The sequence below is a fragment of the Phoca vitulina genome, unplaced genomic scaffold, assembly GCF_004348235.1.
Source record: "Phoca vitulina isolate PV1807 unplaced genomic scaffold, GSC_HSeal_1.0 scaffold9, whole genome shotgun sequence".
Taxonomy (NCBI): domain Eukaryota; kingdom Metazoa; phylum Chordata; class Mammalia; order Carnivora; family Phocidae; genus Phoca; species Phoca vitulina.
Window position 1 is genome coordinate 12,424,622 of NW_022589712.1, and position 19,579 is coordinate 12,444,200.

General features: G+C 43.4%; 1 protein-coding gene across 2 annotated transcripts in view; it reads right to left on the bottom strand.

Moving 5' to 3' along the window:
* TIAM2 (TIAM Rac1 associated GEF 2) overlaps positions 1–19,272 on the bottom strand; it is a 226,013-nt gene extending 206,741 nt beyond the window's left edge. The window contains exon 1 of one of the 2 annotated variants that reach the window (XM_032407593.1): positions 19,001–19,272. The gene's annotated coding sequence lies outside the window, so the exon portion shown is untranslated. Of the gene's footprint in view, positions 1–18,603; positions 18,801–19,000 lie in introns of those variants that run through there. The other variant, XM_032407595.1, reaches the window with a different exon arrangement.
* Positions 19,273–19,579: the final 307 nt, after the last annotated feature.

Here is a 19,579-nt window from a genome sequence, read left to right on the forward strand (position 1 = left end):
AATCTACTTCCCAGGCTTAAGAAGAGGAGGAGCCTATTAATTTATGTATATACATAGCAATAGCTCCCAGGTCTCCCCAAGGCCCTCACCTCCAGGGAAACCAACCAGAACAAAACTGGTGACCTGTAATTCAAAGGGTAGGTCTGTAACGTTTTAAAAGACCTGTTGTAGGGGCGCCTGGGTGGCTCAGTCGTTAAGCATCTGCCTTCAGCTCAGGTCATGATCCCAAAGTCCTAGGATCGAGCCCCGCATCGGGCTCCCTGCTCAGCGGGGAGCCTGCTTCTCCCTCTGCCTCTGCAGCTCCCCCTGCTTGTGCACGTTCTCTCTCTCTCTGTGTGTCAAATAAATAAAATCTTAAAAAAAATAAATAAATAAAGGCAAGCATCCTACAACATCTATCTTCCTCAACAACCCACTTAAAAAAATAAATAAAAATAAAAGACCTGTTGTAATAACACAATTATAAAACTTTAAAGACGGTGCATGCCACGAGTATATGGCACCGGCTGATACAAACTGTAGGCATGACCACCATATATATTCTCCGTCACTTAGCACGAACATTAGCGCCTGGGTCTTTAAAGTGCAGAGAGTGGGCAAGGCAGCAGTGGTTTCCACATAGCTAAGGACAAGCAAACATCAGTGACTGTCTGTTAACTTCCAGGAGCCTCAGGTACCGCACTCACTAAAGGAGCAAGGGGGAATTCCTAGGGACCTCAGCAAGGCCCACTGCCCCCAAGGACCCACCACCACCCATCTGCTGGCTGATGCCTAAAACCCACCCTCAGAGCTGCAGTCTTCTCTTCAGTCCTGCCAAGCTTTTTCAGAAAATATTTTGCTACTTTCTACCCACGTCTCCCCCGCCATTTTAAAAGTCATTCTTGGGGTGCCTGGGTGGCTCAGTCGTTAAGCGTCTGCCTTCGGCTCAGGTCATGATCCCAGGGTCCTGGGATCGAGCCCCGCATCGGGCTCCCTGCTCAGCGGGAAGCCCGGTTCTCCCTCTCCCACTCCCCCTGCTTGTGTTCCCTCTCTCGCTGTCTGTCAAATAAATAAATAAAATCTTTAAAATAAAAGTCATTCTTGGGGCGCCTGGGTGGCTCAGTCGTTAACCGTCTGCCTTCGGCTCAGGTCATGATCCCAGGGTCCTGGGATCGAGCCCCGCGTCGGGCTCCCTGCTCCGCGGGAAGCCTGCTTCTCCCTCTCCCTCTGCCCCTGCTTGTGTTCCCTCTCTCGCTGTGTCTCTCTCTGTCGTAAATGAATAAAATCTTTAAAAAATAAAATAAAATAAAATAAAATAAAAGTCATTCTTGAAGGAAAGGCACAAAAGTGTAAGAAAGGCCTGACACAGACATACATATTTCAGAAAAGCTCCCAAGGTGATTAAGAACCCGTTCCCCAGACTGAGAACTTCTGCCCTAGCTAAGGCTCTGACATGTTTTGTGAATCCTTCAGAGATACTTCATGGCATCTACCTATCTATAGCATTCATTAATATGTATACACACACACATGTGTACAGATATACACACATAGCTCAGTGTAAATATATATCCATATGTAACCCTATATATAAATACATCCATATATATATATATATATGCATAAATTTAAGACATATTTTACCTTAAAACTTAATATACCTATATGGGTTGATTATTTTGTCAACTTAAAGGATGTTTTGGGGATGAGATTAGCATTTAAATCCATAAACTTGGAATAAAACAGGCTGCCCTTCATGTGAGTAGGCCTCATCCAATCAATGGAATTCCTGAACAGAAAAGACCTACCTGAAAAATAGAAGAAAAAGGAAAACTTCCAAATTCACTCCATGAGGACAGAATTACCCTTATACCAAACCAGATATAGGCACCACAAAAAAAGAGAACTACAAGCCAATATCTCTTATGAACAGAGACACAAAAATACTCAACAAAATACTAACAAAACAAATCCAACAATATATTAAAAAAAAAAATCATTCACCACAATCAAGTGGGATTTGTTTCTGGGTTGCAAGGGTGGTTCAATATTGGCAACTCAATGTCGAACATCACATCAATAAGAGAAATAAGAACCATATGATCACCTCAACAGATGCAGAAAAAGCATTTGACAAATACAACATCCATTCATGATAAAAACTCTCAACAAAGTAGGTTTAGAGGGAACATACCTCAATAAAGGCCATACATGAAAAACCCACAGCAAACATCACCCTCAGTGGTGAAGAACTGAGAGCTTTTCCCTAAGGTCAGGAACAAGACAAGGATGTCCACTCTCACCACTTTTATTCAACATAGTACTGAAAATCTTAGCCACAGTAATCAGACAAGAAATAAAAGGCATCCAGATTGGCAAGAAAGAAGTAAAACTGTCACTATTTGCAGATGACATGATACAATATATAGAAAACCTGAAAGACTCCACCAAAAAACTGCTGAAACTGATAAATGAATTCAGTAAAGTTGCAGGATACAAAATCAATGTACAGGAATCTGGTGCATTTCTATACATTAATAATGAAGCAGCAGAAAGAGAAATTAAGAAAACAATCCCACTTACAGTTGCACCAAAAACAGTAAGATACCTAGGAATCAACCTAACCAAAGAGGTGAAAGACCTGTACGCTGACAACTATAAAACAGTGATGGAAGTGTAGATGACACAAATGGAAGTGTAGATGACACAAATGGAAGTGTAGATGATGACACAAATGGAAAGATATTCCATGCTCATGGAATAGAAGGTCAGATATTGTTAAAACGTCCATACTACCCATAGCAAGTAGCAATCCCCATCAAAATACCAACAGTATTTTTCACCAAGCTAGAACAATTCTAAAGTAAGTATAGATCCACAAAAGACCCCAGATATCCAAAGTAATCTTGAAAAAGAAAAAGCTGGAGGCATCACAATTCCAGACTTCAAGTTGTATTACAAAGCTGTACTGATCTGGGGCACCTGCGTGGCTCAGTCGGTTAAGTGTCTGCCTTCGGCTCAGGTCATGATCTCAGGGTCTTGGGATCGAGTCCCACGTCAGGCTCTCTGCTCAGCGGGGAGTCTGCTTCTCCCTCTCCCTCTGCCACTCCCTACCCCCCTTGGTCCAGCTCTCTCTCTCAAGAAATAAAATCTTAAAAAAAAAAAAAAAAACAGCTGTACTGATCAAAACAGTATGGTACTGGCACAAAAACAGACACAGATCAATGGAACAGAATAGAAAACCCAGAAATAAACCCACAATTATATGGTCAATTAATCTTTGACAAAGCAGGAAAGAATATCCAATGGGAAAAAGAATGTCTCTTCAAGAAATGGTATTGGGAAAACTGGACAGCAACATGAAAAGAATGAAACTGGACCACTTTATTACACCATACACAAAAAATAAATTCAAAATGGATTAAAGACCTAAATGTGAGACCTGAAACCATAAAAATCCTAAAAAATTAATTTATTTGACATCAGCCATAGCAACTTTTTTCTAGACAGGTCCCCTGAGGCAAGGGAAATGAAAGCAAAAATAAACTGTTCAGACCACGTCAAGATAAAAAGCTTCTGCATAGCGAAGGAAACAATCAACAAAACTAAAAGGCAACTTATGGAATGGGAGAAGATATTTGCAAATGATGTATTCAATAAAGAGTTAGTAACCAAAATATATAAAGAACTTATAAAACTCAACACCCGAAAAATAATTCAATTTAAAAATGGGCAGAAGACACAGTCTTTCCTCCAGAGACATATAGACATGTGAAAAGATGCTCATCATCACTTATCAAGGAAATGAAAATTAAAACCATAATGAGATATCACCACATAACTTTCAGTGGCTAAAATCAACAACACGAGAAACAACAATTATTGCTGAGGATGTGGAGAAAAAGGAACCCTCTTGCAAACTGGTGCAGCTACTCTGGAAAAGAGTGTGGAGGTTCCCCAAAAAGTGAAAAATAGAACTACCCTACAATCCAACAATTGCACTACTGGGTATTTACCCAAAGAATACAAAAACACTAAATCAAAGGGATACATGCACCCCTATGTTTATAGCAGCATTATGTACAATAGCCAAGATATGGAAGCAGCCCAAGTGTCCATCAACTGATGAATGGATCAAGATGATGTGGTATAGATATACAATGGGATAGTATTCAGCCATAAAAAAGAATGAAATCTTTCCATTTGCAACGACATGGATGGAGTTAGAAAGTATCATGCTAAGAGAAATAAGTCAGTCAGAGAAAGACAAATACCATATGATTTCACTCATATGTAGAATTTAAGAAATAACCAAAAGGGAAAAAAAAGAGAGAGAGACAGACAAACCAAAACAGATTCCTAACTATAGAGATCAAACTGATGGTTACAAGGGGAAGTGGGTGGGGGAGATGGGGGAAATAGGGGATGGGGATTAAGGAGTGCACTTGTGATGAGCACCCAGTGATTAAAATAAAAACTTCAAAAAAAAATTTTTTTAAAAGACCTGCCTGAACAAGACAACTTTATCAGACTTTATCTGCACCATCGGCTCTCCTGGGTCTCCAGGCTGTCTGCCCACACTGCAGATTTTGGATTTACCAGCCTCCAAGATCATGTGAGTCACTTCCTTATAATAAAACTCTTTTGATATAGTAGCATTATCAACAATAGCCAAATCATGGAAAGGGCCCAAATGTCCATCAACTGATGAATGGATAAAGAAGATGCAGTACATGGGGCTCCTGGGTGGCTCAGTCGGTTAAGCATCTGCCTTTGGCTCAGGTCATAATCCCAGGGTCCTGGGATGGAGCCCTGTGTCAGGCTCCCTGCTCAGCAGGGAACCTGCTTCTCCCTCTCCCTTGGCCTGTCGCTCCACCTACTTGTGCTCTCTCTCTGTCAAATAAATGAAATCTAATGTGGTACATATATACAATGGAACATCACTCAGCCATCAAAAAGAATGAAATCTTGCCATTTGCAACAATCTGGATGGAACTAGAGGGTATTATGCTAAGCAAAATAAGTCAATCAGAGAAAGACAAATACCATATTTCACTCATATTTGGAATTTAAGAAACAAAACAGACGAATATAGGGGAAAGGAAGGAAAAAAAGAAGAGAGGGAAGCAAACCATAAGAGACCCTTAACAACAGAGAACAAACTAAGGGTTGACAAAGGGAGGTGGGCCAGGGATGGGCTAGAGGGGAGATGGGGATTAAGGAGAGCACTTACTGTGATGGGCACTGGGTGTTATATGGAAGTGATGAATCACTGAATTCCACTCCTGAAACCAGTATTATACTGTATACTAACTAAAATTTAAATAAAAATTTGAAAAACATAAAATTATAAAAATCCACAAAAAATAAAACCCTTCTTGGATACTTAGGGTACATATAGCATCCTAATATACTCTATAGAACCCTAATATACCATGTACAATACACACACATATGCACATACACACATATGTATGTATATATTTATATTAAACTAGAAAGTTTCAAGTCCTAGTTATCCTTACTACATGCAATAGACTTAGATACTTTCTATTCCATATTATGCTTTGTTATTCTACCTCATGTGTCTTAATATGGGTAATGGTCAAAAAAGAAAAGTCAGAAAGCCACTGGAATTAAAAAAAAAAAACAACTCTATCCCTAGAATTAAAAAAAAAAAAAACTTGAAAACTTGAAAGAAAACAACCTGACCCACTAAACTGATGTCACTGCCCGTGACAGTCTGAAAAACACTGTTTTGTTCAAAAGGCTGCATACTGTATAGTTTTCTGCCCCTGAAGGTCTTCATGTAACAGACCACAGAAATCATTCCATATTTATGGATACTTATTTTGTAGATCTTTTCTGATAATGACAGTGAGATAAGGAAAAAGAGTGAGAATAAGGGTTTCCAAACATTGAGTACCAAAATCAAGTTTAAACTAAGTCACAATTTACCTTAAGGCTGATTTTAGGGTTTCCATAAAGTGAACGACAAAAGGAACCAAGAGCAGTAGGCAGACATCCTCTTTGGACTCTTGGGACCTATGAGATCTTTCATTTCTTTTATTGAAACATTAGTACTACTGCTCTCCCTCTCACCTATTTTCCAGCAAAGATTCCAGTCAAGAGTAGGAAATGCAATTTCAGGCTTGACCATCAGATTTACAAGAACAGTTTAAATTATATGAATTCAATTACACATACTGGCTAAACACAAGGCAGGAAGGCACATCCCTGTTACCCAAATCATCCCCTCCCCCTTTCCTTTCTACTAATTTCCCCATTTCTACCTGAAATGAGCTGGAAATCTTCTGTTACCATGAAAGTCTCAAACTCATTTACTTCCTACCTATTTACGTATCCCAAACACAGTTTCTTATATTAAAAAGCACAAATCAGATTCTTCCAACTTTTTTTTTTTAAGATTTTATTTATTTATTTATTTGACAGAGAGAGAGCTAGCGAGAGCAGGAATACAAGCAGGAGGAGTGGGAGAGGGAGAAGCAGGCTTCCCACCAAGCAGGGAGCCCGATGCAGGGCTCGATCCCAGGACCCTGGGATCATGATCCAAGCTGAAGGCAGATGCTTAACGACTGAGCCACCCAGGCGCCCCAGATTCTTCCAACTTTTTAAGTAGCCCTCTACAGCGCCAAGAGCATACAGAATCAGAGAGAAAGGTACCAATGCTTGGGCCTTAGAAATTCTCTTCCATGGATTCGTGACTACGGTCAGTTCTGCGGAAGGGCCCCAGGGACTTTCCCATCCCCATCTCAGGGGAGTAAGAAAGCCAAAAGGACACATGAATCCTTTTGTCCTCTCCCCCTGCTGTAACTCACATAATTCCACTTTATCTCTTTTGTATTTTGGAGATTCACAAAAGATGTAGTTTGGAACAAAAGAGTCCACTGATTTCAAAGGTGTGAAAAACCAGTAATATTGTACATTTCACAAATAGGAAAACAGAAAACCCAGAGAAGCTGAATGCTGTCTCTGGATCTACAACCCCATTCAGTGCAGACCAGCACTGGACCTCCACAGCAGCAGTCCTCCAAAGGTGGTTAGGACCAACAGAAGCAGTATCTCTTGGAAACTTTAGAAATGAAAATTCTCAGGCCAGTCCCAGATCCTAATCAGAAGGGGGAGGGTGGGAGGGTGGGTTCCAGCCATCTGTGTTTTAACAGACACTCCAAGTGATTGGGATGCCCTGAAGTTTGAGAGTCTCTGTTCTGGAGCAAATCCCATTCTTTCCATTATTCTCTTCCTCTTCCTATTCTGATCCCACATCTCCACTAGAAGCACACATGAAGCAACCGCCCCCAAAATACTGAACCTAACTGCAGATTCACCCACTGAAAAAGTAAAGACATCACGAGGAGGTATTCAAACACAAGTATCACGCAGTCCATGAATTTTTTTCTTTTCTCACAATAGGAACATCCACATCCCAAAGGGTCAAATAAAAGTATGTTTTCAAAGAATAATTCAAGAGGGCAGGATTCACTAATATTTCAGAAATTAAAGCTCGATGGGGCACCTGGGTGGCTCAGCTGGTCAAGCGTCTGACTCTTGGTTTCGGCTCAGGTTATGATCTTGGGGTTGCGGGATTGAGTCCCATGTCAGGCTCCATGCTCAGCAGGGAATCTGCTTGAGATTCTCTCCCTCTCCCTCTGCCCCGCACCGCACCTGCGCTCACTCTCTCTTGCTCTCTCAAATAAATATTAAAAAAAGAAAGAAAGAAATTAAACTTCAAAAGTGCTCTAAGAAACATTTTCAGAAAACCAGAATCATGGTACCCTAGACTGTCAATGACCAATAATATCTAAGAATAGCACCAAAAAGACAGCTAAAAGATTATTAAACTATGAGACAGCTCCTTCTAGAAAAACCTAGTTCAGATACCTGAAAATAAGTAGAAACACAACTATTTCTCATCCCCAGCCTGAGGTGATTTAATTCCACCAGGACTCACTGTTTGTAAGGTTTGAGGTAGAAATCCATCATCTACACAGGTGAATTTGCTGACCTTCTGCAAAATAAACATACAAGAGGCACTAGGCAGAGTAGCTGTTGTGAGCTACATTTCAATTTCATGCTATTTTAACAACTTTCAAGAGTGCCAAATGAGAAATTACAACATAAAGCTTGAACATCTGAAGTTAGGAAACACCATGAGAATCATACTATTCAAACCCTTGGTCATTTTTTTCTTTATGAAATAAAATCTTTCAAACTAGTTCCTATTAAGCATTCGGTTGGTGAACTTTCATCTTGAAAAGTAAATACAGTATATACCAAAGTGGAGAGGCTTGGGGGAGGAGTGACAAGAGGGAGAAGCTTTTAGCTAATTTCCTGAATTGACTAATGTGAATAGTACAATTGGCTCACAAAGAACATTAATATTGCCATAGCCTCTGCTCATTTATTCACTTCAGATTAGTATAAAGGGATGCATTGCAATAATGAAGATTTGATAGGCAAAGCCCTCCTCATCTCTTATCAACATTCCCCTACCCCCTCCCCACACAAACTCCTACTGTTTGCTTATCTGCAAAAACCTACAAAATACTTCAATAGCAAAGACACAAAACGTGAAAACCATACTTCAGACCACAATAATTAGTAGGGGTTGATAGAATTTAAAGTATCAGTTGTTGCTTTTTAAAACAGTTAACAAAAACATCACAGCTATTTATCAACATAAAGGCAAGACAAAGCCATGTATCTTCTTACACAAAATAAAGGGGTGTATTAGCAGTGCCCATCTGGCTAAGTCGGGAAAGCATGCAACTTTTGATCTCAGGGTTGTGAGTTCAAACCCCATTTTGGGTGTAGAGATTACTTTAAAAAAAAAAATCTTTTAAAAGGGGGGGGTGGAAATGAACTAGATTGCTTCTAAAATTCTTTTCAGCTCAAATAATGTATATGGTATCCTCAAATTCCCTACTCACAAATTATTAGGAAAAAGTCTATCTTTGTGCAGATGACACAATCTGCTTTAAACAACCTAATAAGCTCCGGTTGTAGGCCATCCCAGGTAAAGGTGTGCATTCCTTTGGACAACCTCTAAAGCACACAAGCTAAGAAGCTGTTACTGCCTTTGCTGATTCTAAAAAGTTGGAGGTTTCATTTCCATTCCCACAGAAAATCTAAAACATTTCCTGGTTCTCTGATGCAGTCCTCGTAACAGGTCCTCCTAATTGTTAAGCAGAGGAAAAAAAAAAAAAAAAGTCTCGAATAGATAATCCTGGGATGTAGGCCTAGCTCTGCTTGCCACTAACTTCATATGACAGAGGAGTAAAGCAGGTCATTTAACTTCCCTCAAACCTCAAGCTTCTCTTCTGAGAAATGGGTTGAATTACAAGATTTCTGAAGGTCATTCTGTTCTAAAATACTTACTGAGTGGCACCTAGGTGGCTCAGTCAGTTAAGCATCCGACTCTTGATTTCAGCTGTGGTCATAATCTCAGAGTTGTGGGATCAAGTTCTGCATCCAGGCTGGGCATGCAGCCTGCTTGGGATTCTCTCTCTCTCCCCCTCTGCCCCTCCCCCACCTCTCTCTTCACCTCTCTATAAATAAATAAATAAATAAATAAATAAATAAATAAAATGCTGACACATGACAACTCTTAAAGTAATGCCGCACGGTTTGTGATTTGAGACATTTTTAATGTGTATGTGAATATAAATCCTCTTGTATCATTTTTAAAAGTCTGTCATATCTTCTGCACACAGAAATATAAATGTACTAAAATTATTCAAGAATTCCTAATGCATTCTATAAATCTTTAAAGATTTTCCTTTAGACAACACAAAAATTCTGAGGTATTACTTAGCGTTGACAATAAAATGGGTATGTGCCCATCCATTTTCAGAACTACTCATTTACTGATCTGCTGAAAATTCCAAGTATTGGCTGCCAGCTGTGTATACACCATTCAAGTTTTAGTCAATTCTCTAACTAATGAGATTTATCAAGCCATCAAAATTTAGTTTCTGTGACAGCTTTTCAGAAAATGCCATACTGCAATGACATTCTCAATACACACCAAGACTCCGGCGATGTCAACCATCCTGGACTCAATTTCCTCACACATTTAGACTAGTGGCCAAGGTGGAACTTATTACAGTCAGATTTAGTGACATCTCCCAGTTTTTAGACAGGTAATTTTAAAATCCCAATTACATGGAAACCTGAAATAGAACTAAGCAAAATGCTGCCTATTACTGTTTCTTAGGAAATGATCTTTATTGAAGATAGAAATGCTTTTTCATTAACAGTTATTACAAAATAGGTGTTCCTAAATACACTGAAATTTTCTCTAGTTTTCACTATTGATATAATTAATATACTTAACAAATCTTTTCTTCAAAGACCACATGTTTCTTTTAAGACTTTTATTTAGAGAGAGAGCATGTGCGCACGTAAAGGAGTAGGGGAAGAGGGAAAGAGAATCCCAAGCAGACTCCCTGCTGAGCACGGGCTGAAGAGGGGCTCGATCCTCGATCTCAGGACCTGGAGATCATGACCAAAGCTGAACTCAAGAGTCCCATGCTCAACCCACCTAAGCCACCCAGGCAACCCCCAATGTTTCTTTGTAAAAAATAGTGCCCATCACGCTACAAATCACAGGTAAGTCAGAAAATAAGGAAAACTACTGCATTTGTAGGTGGATAACCTCCAAGTCTCTTGCCCCCTCTGGCAAATTAACTAACACGGTTAGCCCTCCCAATACTAGACAAGCCCCTTCAGACAGGCACCATGCAGGGGAGAGACACAGGAAAGGGTGCTTGGGTTCCACGGGCACACCCCCACCTCCTCTCCAGGCTGAGTGTCCTACAGAGCAAATGTCCCCCAAAGGGGAGTGTTTCTCAACTACAGCCCCCAGCAACACCTGATGTGCTTGATAAAATGCACGCCAGATCTCCAGAATCATCATCTCAGGCTAAGTTCCAGGAATCTGCATTTTCATCTGCAAAGTATTGGGTGATGGGCATGAAGGAGGGCACGTGATGTGATGAGCCCTGGGTGTCATACACAACTGATAAGTTATTGAACCCTACATCTGACATTAATGATGTACTATGTTAGCTAATTGAATTTAAATTAAAAAAATAAAAGAATAAAAGAAAAAAAAATAAAGTTAATTTTAACTTCCAAACTGATAGGCAAATTCAAGTTTGAGAACTGCCATCGCTGGCCTCAATTTCTCCACCTGTAAGAGAAGCTAACAAGACCTGACCGCTTCCTAAATCCTCTTCTGACTGGTCATCCTCACAATCCATCCCATTAAGGCTCAGCAATGCCATCATTTTACCACACTTTCATAGTAGCTCCACCTGGGGCCCGCCGTGGCTACTTTGTTATACACGTACTCCACATGGCTACTGTGTTTATACATATTCTATAGCCACCCTGCTCTTCAGAACGCCACCTTCACCACCTCCACGAAGGCACTGATCTTATCTCAGGTTCTTCCCCACCCCTCCTTCTAGTTCAAAACGGAATTCCCCTACACCCAGTTCCGGAGACCTTGACATTCACATTATCCACAGCCCCCAAGACCACAGATAACTACCTCCTAGCAATGTCTCATTACTCCTTCTGGATTTACCGAGACTCAACATGCTCCCAGCCCTGCCCTCCTTCCTAGTGTTGGGTGATGGCTAGCAGTCCTCCAGTAATGTTCCAACGCCAGTGAGCATAACAGTAGAGAACAAATACGCTACTTTTAAATTCTCATAACATTTTTTCTTTTGTTTTCTTGTATTCAATTCTGCATAGAAGCATTGAGTTTTATAGCTGAAAAGTCATTTAGTCCAATGTGATTCCCCTGGCCACCAACGTTGCAAATTAAGAAATGGAAATGCGGGGAGGAGGTCGTGTTTTGTTCAAGATCACACACCTATTTTTGGCAAAACTGCCCAAAACCCAGGCTCTTAAATCTATCCAAAACCCACAGCTCCAATCATTTGTCAATATGGTATGCTGACTGTCTGGATAAATACCAAGAACAATTCAATTAAACACATACAAGTATCTTTCAAATAGTTCATCCTCTGTTGCCCATCAGAATGGAGAAAAATGAAGTACTGAAAAAAGTAATATGGGTCCCCAAACAACACAAATAGCAGATGATCACTTCTAAATAGTTAATAAGGAATCCAACTGAGAGGGGCAGAACACGGACATACATACAACCTCTATGTGGGCAAGACCGCCATTTAGCAGATGGACCCTAAGAGTTCAGAGGATAGAGTATGCTTTTCAAGAGAAAATAAGGGGGTAGGAAAGTATCAGGGAGAGCTGCAGGAGGAGGACTGAGCTGAGAGGGCTGTGCACTCTCCAGATAAAACAACAAAATTCTGCTGCAGGAGAAAATGAGAAGAAGCAAGCTGCTGGTGGGGCTGGATGTGTATATAATGAGTGGATCCAGTCAGAGTGTTTCTGATTTCGAGTCTTATGTAAAATGAAGTTATTTGCCCACATGGCATCAGTGCCCTTCTCAACAAGAGGTTCATCAGACAGCTGTGAAGGGAGAGTTAATACAGAGAACTATGGTTTCATAGTCATTATGTTTCTCCAGAGGGAAAGTTCAAAATGGAACGGTTAAATGGGAAAATATTTCAGTTTTTGATTTAGCAAACATTCATCAAGGTTTCATGTCTACATACAGTAAATATTAATCCCAGACGTTTCAAACGCCACCAACACAAATGATAACTTAATTCATTTTAATGTATTCCAGATGTGGTTCTTCCTCAGTTTCTGTTCCTATATACAAATGCCTTCTTTTGAGAGTACAAAAATATCCATTTTAAACCAGCTTCATGGTTATCCAGAGTGGTAAGGATAAACAGGACTATTATCCTATCAACTACCACCCTAGTGTGAGGCCAGAAGAGCAAAACGGATGAGAAGGACTTGATGTCTCAGCTACCAGAAGACATTAGATGAACCACTCGAACACAATTTCATTTTCTTCCTGAGAAATCTAAGCCCCTCCTATGTTTAGGGGAGTTGCCAAACGTATTCCAGACCAAAACCTAGATCCATTAATACTCAGTATAATGACATTGCTACCACCCCACGCGTAGGAAAAGATAGAGCAACATTTTTAGCACTTTGTTATTGATAAAGTCCATTTAAAGAGTCAGCTATCTGGCAAAGGGTCACTCGACTTTAAAATCATGGTATCACCTTTAAAAACCCTTTCAATGACCACTTCACACACCATCAACACCACCTCAGAGCGTCCGCTGCACACCATGCGGAACCTGGAAGGGGTACAGAGAGCAGGCCCAGTGCTCCCTGTGTGATGGAGAAATCCCCAACAACTAAATATCCCACGACGAATGCAACAACCAACCGATACAGACCTCATGCTAATGAAATGCCTGGAAACCCAAGAGAGGCAGACACTCCAAAGGAAGGCTCAGCAGAGTCTCAATGGATGAAGGCAACAAGGAGTTCGCCAAACAGGGAAGAAGCATCAAAGGGAATGGTGTGCAAAGAAATGGAAAAACGAAGGAGTCGGTCCTGTACTTGGCCACACCACCCCACAGCTCTGTCCTGCTGAACATCCTGATTTTACACAATTTGAGATAACTACATGGCACATACAAGGAGGGGGGAATGAACACTTCCAGAACTCTTTCACTGTGGCCAGCAAGGTTCTAAGCACATTATGTAAATTAATTCATTAGTTTCTCAATTCTCAAAACAATCTTCTATGAGGAATGCACTGCTATCACCCTCCTTTTAGAGACGAAAACCCTGAGGCATAAAAACCTCTTTACTAGACAAAAACCACTTTGAAAACCGATGGTCACCAGAGGGGAGGTGCGGAGTGAGTGGGTGAAATAGATGGAGGGGCACTGAAAGTACATTCATCATGACAAGCTCTGAGTACCACAGAGAATTGCTGAATCACGCCTGAAACTAGCAACACTGTATGTTAACCATACCAGAATTTAAAATTTTTTTAAAACCACTTTGAATTTTAAAATAACAAAATACTGCCTTAAAACCCATCAGTACACTTTAAAGGTAATGGGAATCCATACCTTTTACCAGTTTAAGGGAAGATTTGCAAGCTTATTCACTAAGCCATTTCCCAAACCACTAATGAGAAGAGAACCTTCAAAATTCCAGTTCTGCATCTTGTTCCCAATGCAAAGGAATCAGTAACGGGAACTCCTAAAGAACTACCTCCAAGAGACACAGTCTGAAATCTAACCATGAATTTAAAAGAAACCTTGTAACGCAACACCATGAAAACACAATGAAAGCTGCAGTCCAGATTCTGTTACTCAATCTACAAACCTCATAAATGGAAACAAAGCAGACCCACTTCCAGCTGGATGGAATGCCTGGGGAGGATCGGGCTAGATCCCAGGGCAGGCGAAATCCAAGACAGGAAACACACCACACACCCCTGGCGGGGAACCCTGTCAGGCCACCAGCCTGATTCCACCACCCCCAGTTTGTGGGAGGGCTTCAGGCTGGGGACTTCTCGTTCTTTCTCAAAATTCCGAACCCAGTCATAAAAACAAAAGCCTTCAAATTCTAGGTTGTGATTAAAATCCTTGATTCGCTTACAATTACAGACATGCCAACGGCTGACAGGATGAAAGGGGAACGTGGAAGCAGACAGAGGTGGGTCCGATCTCAGCTGTGTGGCTGCATTACTAGGTGAACTTGGGTGAGGGGGCCCCCACAGGTCCCCAACCTTCTCCTCCTATGTCGCCGAGATCAGTGAACATCCGTAACTGGGCACAATCCTCCCTGCCCTCCACACTCTGTCACTCACCAAGCCCATTTCACCGTCTAGTTTCGGAAACCTCCTGGCCAGTCCCCAGCCCTCTAAGCCACTGCCTTTCAGCCTCCGCCTTATTACACCTGCTCTTTCTTCCACCAGCCCTGCCTTCCTAAATCCACAGCCTACGAGGGGCGTGGTCTACCATGCAAATCTCTTCTGCCTAAGAGGTGATTCTTCAATCACAATGTCAACTGCCTTTCTTCTCTACTGGAAGTTCCCTTACTTCAAAGATTTAAGGTACTTAATGCAACTTACGGGCTCACTAAATGCCTGTTCTATGTTGAGAGGCAGAGTAGGCTTCGGTTTCTTCCTCATTCCACAAATGGAGAAACTTGGTGCTCCCTTTGGAGGCATAAATGGGACCATGCTTACACAGAGCCTAGCACAGTGCCCTGTAGGCACTTCCTGCCACAGATTCTCTCGTTACTCTTCAGTGTTCCAAAGTGTGCAAAGTATTTTCACACATGTGAGCTCATTTGACCCTTCTAATAACTCTGAGACTTATGAGGTTACATGAAGAAACAGGCTGGTGATGTTTAAGGCCCCAGAATCAAGGCTAGTTCTTGGCAAGATCTACTGATTCCAAATCCTGAGTTTTTCTATGATGCCTTGTCAGGAGCTCTGGCACTGTTTATAGAAAACCATTCCTACCCATCTCTTCCACGAAGTTTATCCAACAGAAAGTGTTATTTTATTGCAATTATGGAATACAAACACATAGGCCAAATGCCACTGTAACGGACTCAAAGGACTTTGGTTTGTGCTATATCGAATAATTCAACTATCAACTGGCTCATTCATTCACGCCTTCATTCAGCAAATTATTTATCACATGCCAATTCGATACCAGGCACTGTGTTTGGTGCTGGGAATCTTCCCTTTCCCTGAGAAATTATAATTATACTGTACAAGGTTTTCCAACGGAGGCCAACAGTGGAAGGTACAGAACGCCAGTACCTGAATAAACATAGCAACGAATGAAGAGCCAGAAAATCTGAGAGCTCATCCTGGCTATGCTCCTACATAAGCTCTGGGACCTTAGACAAGTCCCTGGTACTAGAGTTCCTTACCTATAAAATAGAAAAATTGGCCCATATTATCTTTAAAGTTATGCTGTGCTATGAATTCTAGAGATTCCAGGATTCCATACAATCAACAAGTACTTTTGACATTTACAAGTATTATTTTATACCACAATTTTATAAAATTTTGTAATTTTTAGGATGACTTAAGTTCTTATATGAAATGGCACTTCAGCTCAATTTATTAATACATGTTAATGTAAGAAAAGCTCTTTATGGCCTTACTTTCAAGATTCTTGCACCCTTCTCTCAGCAAACCATGACTAGACGTGTAAGCCTTAGTGCCTTAAAAGTAGCTAAGGAGGCCCATTACATGTTGGCACACATCTCTGATGCCCACCTATAAATTCATACTCCCAGATTCTTCCCTATAATCAAGTAGAAGACATCTGTTTAAGAATCACCCTGAACAGCCAGGCATAAGATAGAGCGAACTGAAGCACATTCCTATATGCTGACTTATATGAGAAATCTTCCCCCAAACACTTGTTTCAGAATTTTCTAGAGTCCTATAGAAGTAATCCTTTCTTTACTCACTCATTCCAGGAACCTTAATTGAGCTCCTGCTCTGTCAGCCTCTGGGATGGGTGCTGAGTACAGCAGTGCAGAGAGGCTGAAGCAGGGTCATCACTAGCCCATACTGTGTTTTTGGATGAATTACAAGAGATGCCCTGTCCCAGTGGAGACGAGCGCACCAAGGGTTTGGTAAGTGGGGTGCAAACTGGATTTCTACCTCTACTTGTCCACTGGACAGGATAACCTTGTGCAGTGAACAACCTGCAGAACTGTACAAGGTAGCATAGCTAGGTGTGTTTTTAAAAAATCATGTTCTAGTAGGGGCACTGCCTACTATAAGAGAAGGAGCTTAAATGCCTAGGAATAACAGGGAAGAAAAGGCTTCCTGGAGAAGGCATTTGACTGACACATGAAGGATGTGTGGGTAAACAGCAGATGGAAATGGGAGTAAGAATAGTGTAAGCGGAATGTTCATTCATTCCAGATAGTGGTCTAGAAATGACAACTTGGAAGTAGTACGATGTGTCTGGCAGGGTGTAATGCATGTGTGTAAGGAGATGGGGGGGGGGGGTACTCTGTGAACTGTGCCCGGACAAGACTGAAAAGGCAGGCAGGAGCCAGATTATGAAGCATCTTATATGGCATGACATGTTAAGGTGTGGAAACCTGATTCTGAGATCACTAGGGGCTTGTTTTGCCACTGAAAATAAACTCTTCCTCAATTATACCTAACCATATTTTTCTTTTTACATTTGCCAATCACAAAGATCTCTGATACCCTAAAGCAACAAGTCCTATAAGCCAAGCAGGCAAAATCCAACAGAAAACAAATTTGCTTTTAGAACTGCACCAATTTTGTTTGATATTTCATTTTTAGAATTTAAAAACCTTAAAGAATATCAGGAAACATCTTTAAATGTGTATATACACAAGTTCTATTGGTTATGCTCAAATTATAAGCCCAGTAATTGACACTTTTTATTCAGAGCCTAGCTCTGAAATATTTATAGCATATGGTCTGCACCTGTAAGAAACTTGTAACACTTATTTTAAAAACTTCTAGAGACACCCCAGCTTAAACTATTGGAGAGGGCAATGGAGATAGCCAGGTGCTAACCATTAAAATAATTATGTCAGCCACATTTGAGAACACGAGGTTGAATGGGTGAACAACCACAAGATGAGAACCCCAAGACCTTCACCACGTAGAAAATAAACGTCTTATCAGGACCCAAGTCTGCCTAGAAGATTTCGAGGGAAACCAGGCTGCCTCTTACAGAGACACGCAGAAGGCGACGCAGAAAAATCTCCCCATAAATAGAATTCTCTCCAGAGCCAAGCAGCCTCCTCTCTGCCCCCTCTCCCCAATTAAATAAAGTTACCCCATTTTGCTATTTTAAACATAAGGGGCAGAAGCCCATCAATATTAAGTTTCACCGTTTCTTAAAGATAAACTACCCTGTGCAATCTTACTCCATACCTTTACGGCGGCTGTCAGCAGTCAACTGTGGGAAGAAAGGACTCTTTTCTTCCTTAACTGGTTTTGGTAAATATGATCCATTTGGGACACAATGTGTCGGCTTTCCCAGAAACTTGGCACCTCGGCCCCCCCCCCAGGAGCAGGGCCCGTCGGGGACGGTCGGCGGGGCGGGCGGGGCGGCCGCGGCGGGACTCGTCTCCCCCCCCACCCCCGCCTCGTCCTCCCCGCCGCGCCGGGGCTCCCACCGCCCGCAGCGCCCGAGGGCTTCGCGGGGGCCGCGCGCGCCTCTGAAAGTTGAGCCGCCGCCGGCCGCGATCTGCTCTCCAGGCCCCTCCCCGGGCTCCGCTCCCGGCCCCCACGACGGCTCGGCTCAGCCACACGCTGACACGCGAGGCCCGGGCCGGCCGGGTCGGGAGTGCGCCCGGCGTGCTCGCGCTGCCCGAGGCACCTCGTGGAAGAGAGTTCTGGCAAGTGGTGCCGCCGCCGGGCCGGCTGCACCGGGAAAGTGGAAGCGCCCAGCGCGCTGCCGCCGTCGCGAGGTCCGCGTCTGGCTCTGCTCTCCACGACCCCCACCAGCTCCCTCCCGGGGAAGAGGGAGGCCGGCGCCGGGAAACAAAGCGGAGGGGAGGTGGGACGGCGGGAGGGGGCCGCCGGGAGCCCCGCGCGGGGAATGGGGCCCGGGGCGCGCCCGCCGCCGCCCGCTCCGCCCGCCCGCCGCCCCTTACCTTAGCTCGAGCGCCCGGCCCTGCGCGCCTACCGCCCTGCCAGCCACACCGCTGTTCCCGCCGCGCCCCCAGCGCGGGGCCCCGCGGGGATGCCGACTGCGCGGGGGGGGGGCGAGAAGTTGCTGGGGTGCCCCGGTCCTCCTGGGCCGACGCGGCAACGGCCGACCCTCGCCCTGCACGCAGCGCCTGTGGCGGCGAGAGCGGCCGCACCTCCTCCCCGGCCGCTCGGCCCGCCTCCCTCCCCGCCCGCCGCCCAGCCCTCCACTCCGCCCCGGCCCCTCCCCAGCCCCGTTCTTCCCCTCACCCCGGCCCGCGCCGATCCCCTGCCGCCCGGCCCCGACCGTCGCCTCCGGGGCTTTCTTTGGGACGCGCCAACTAACGAACACCCAGAACTCACAAACTCTGAGTGGGCGCCTACTCGGAGCTAGGCGCTCTGCCTGCCTTCGAAGCTCGAGTAAGCTCCAGTTCCTTCCCCAGGAGAGCTGATAATGGAGAAGATGTTTCCTCGGGTACCACCGAGAACGGTGGCAGGAGGTATCCCAAGTCTCGTTGGGCAGGCGAGAGAGAGAGAGATGGAGGTGACGCCCGAATGGAGACCCGAGGGTGCAGGAGAATTCGGACGTTTGAGTTTGAGAAGCTGCGGGGTTTAGGAGAGAAACCTGAGTAATCCCAAGGGCGGGGATGATGGGGGGCGGGCGGGCGCTCAGTGGAGTGAAGGCTGTGTTCCTATGATCCCTGTCTTTGCCTTTGCAGAGTCTCTCCCCTACGGAGGACAGGGAAGGGAAGGAAGACGTAGTCCAAGTGGGGTCCTCCAAGAAGCAGGCGCCGAGACAGGAAAAGCCATGAAAGGATTTCTTAGGAGAAATGGCTGTGGGATTAAATGGAAAAAGGAGAGAGCTTGCTTTATGCACACCAGATCCCAGTGAAGTAAAGAGGGAAGCAATCACCCTAGCCTCCCAGCCTGCAGTCTAAGGAG